The sequence below is a fragment of the Carettochelys insculpta genome, chromosome 3 (genome assembly GCF_033958435.1).
Source record: "Carettochelys insculpta isolate YL-2023 chromosome 3, ASM3395843v1, whole genome shotgun sequence".
Taxonomy (NCBI): domain Eukaryota; kingdom Metazoa; phylum Chordata; order Testudines; family Carettochelyidae; genus Carettochelys; species Carettochelys insculpta.
The window spans coordinates 186,697,371-186,699,893 of NC_134139.1; positions in this window are offsets into that span (position 1 = coordinate 186,697,371).

Genomic DNA, 2,523 nt, shown 5'->3' on the forward strand with positions numbered 1-2,523 from the left:
GAGCACTGTTAAGATTCAGTTACTGTAGCTGTGTTACAAGGAAATGGACAGCCTTAAAATGAGCATGTTTCCCTCTGGCCTGGGGGCGGACATATGAGTGGGAGTGTCAAGAGTGCGAAGGAGAAGGAGGATGTCATTTCCTCCTCTCCAATTTTTTTTTTTGGTAGAAAGAGGTAGCGCACAGTAACATCTGTTACAAATTAGAACACTGCATGCAGCCCAGCTCAGCTATGTGCTAAAGGCCATAACCAATAATAAATAAATAAATAAATAAATAAATAAAATAAAGCAATAATAAATTAACATTGTACACATTAAATGGATTAAAGATAGCTAACATGTAGCTCTCAAAATGTGGCTGTAAGTGGGAAATCATTGTTTCTAGTGGGGTCCAATCATGGGTGGGTTCTTGGCCCTGTGCTATGTAGCTAACACTTTTATCAGTGATCTAGGGAAACAAAACTGGCACTGCTAACATTTGCACATGAGCAGAACATTGGGGCTGTGGTAAATAAAGAAGAGGACAGGTCACTGACACGGAGCAATCCGGTGGGCTTGGTAAGCTGGGCACAAATCCACAGTTCATGCAATATGGCCAAAAATATAAAGCCGTACATCAGAAACAAAGAACACAGACCGAATTTACAGAATGGGAAACTCAGTTCTGAGAAGTAATTGAACATGAGCTCCCAGTGTGATGCTGTGACCTGAAGGGCTAATGTGGTCCTTGGAGGTACAAGCATGGGAGTGTGGAGTAGGAGTAAGGAGGTTATATTACTTCTGAATTTGGCAGAGGTGCGATCACAACTGTTATACTGTGTCCAGTTTTAAGCTACTTTTTCACTTGGAAGTTTGAGGTATGATTCCTAAGTCATGGAGACATACATGAACCAGCTCTCATTGAGCTAAAATCTAAATATTGTAGTGAACTGCTGTCGTACAGGCATTTGTGACATGGGTTAGCCCCTGGGTACCTAGATCTATGGTCCAGGATGATTTCTATTCGGGGCACTTAGTCCATGCCAGTGCCTGTGCTGTTGTGGTTACACTATTTTTAGTATCAGAGAGGTAGCTGTGTTAGTCTGTAGCTTCGAGAACAACCAAAAGTCTTGTGGCACCTCATAGACTAACAGATATTTTGGAGCATAAACTTTCGTGGGCAAAGACCTGCTTCATCAGATGCATGAGTGGGGTGGGGTGGGGGTTCAGAGGGTTATTTAAAGAGTAGGGTCTTAGTAAGAGGGAGGGCCAGAGCTGACAAGGTCTATTCAGCAAGGTGGAAATGGCCCAGTGTCAACAGTACTTATCAGAAGAGGAAAAAACAAGTCAGATCAGACAGGGGGATGTGAGCCATTGTCAGTGTCTACACTATTTTTAGTGTATTTGCTCAATGAAAAGTATTATGATGCTATATCTCCAGAAGATTGACCTGCTCAGGGTCACTCTTCCAGGGTTTGATTTTGTGCGTCTAGTATGGACATGCAAAATTGACCTCTCAGGGGTCTCAGTCAACCTCTGCACTCCTTGTGAAATGTGAGCAGTAAGGAAGGTTGATGGGACAAACTCTCCCATCGACCTTCCCCAGTATGGACAGCCAAGTTAGCTGAGTGCAGATTCATCAGTTTTTGCTATGCAATTGCCATAGCTAGAATTGCATATCTGTGCTCAACTTACTTTGCCTAGCACAGATGTAGCCTGAGTATATCTCTTTGAGCTAGGAATCACACCTGTAGCTTCAAGTGTGGGTATAGGCTGATTGATCACAATACAAGAATGAGACTGGTAAATTGGAGAGGGAGAAGATTAAGGGATGACTTAAGAGCAAGAATTGATATTGAGCTGTTCTTTCTAAAAGACAAAAGTATAACAAGATCCAATGACAACATAAGACTGAAGATAAGGCACACATATTTAAAAGTGTGGGTATTAAGTAACTGGAACAACTTACAAAGCTTGTGATGGATTCTCTACTGCTGACACTTTTAAAGTCAAGTTGAATGTTGCTTCTAAGAAATATGCTGTAGTTCAAGTAAGAATTATTTCAGGGGAGTCCAATGGCTCGGTTTAATGGGAGCTCAAACGATATAATTGTGGCGGTCATTAGGAAAAACCTTCTGTTTTAGGTAAAAAGCCCAGGGTTTCCAAAATGCAGAAGTATAAAATTGTCAGACAATAAACTATTTATGCATGAAGCTTCTAGGCAATAAAAACCAATGTTATATTGAGTAAGATGTGAAGACCAATGCATCTTTAGCTTCTACATAAGATTTACAAGTGTAGAAGTTACCAGCTTTATACATGGGATGCAGGTCTTAGTATCAGGCTAAGATTATGAATGATAATGATGGATGGATGACGAGACCAGCAGATGGTGCAACTGGCAGACGGCGTAACCGGCAGATGGCTGGTAGGAGCAAGCAGAAGGCCAGACCAGCGCAAAGGTGGCATTGTCTCGGGTTCCATGAGGGAATGCAGCAGCATGAGGTGTCAGTGCCTGCATGGACTGGACCAACTTGTAAGTGG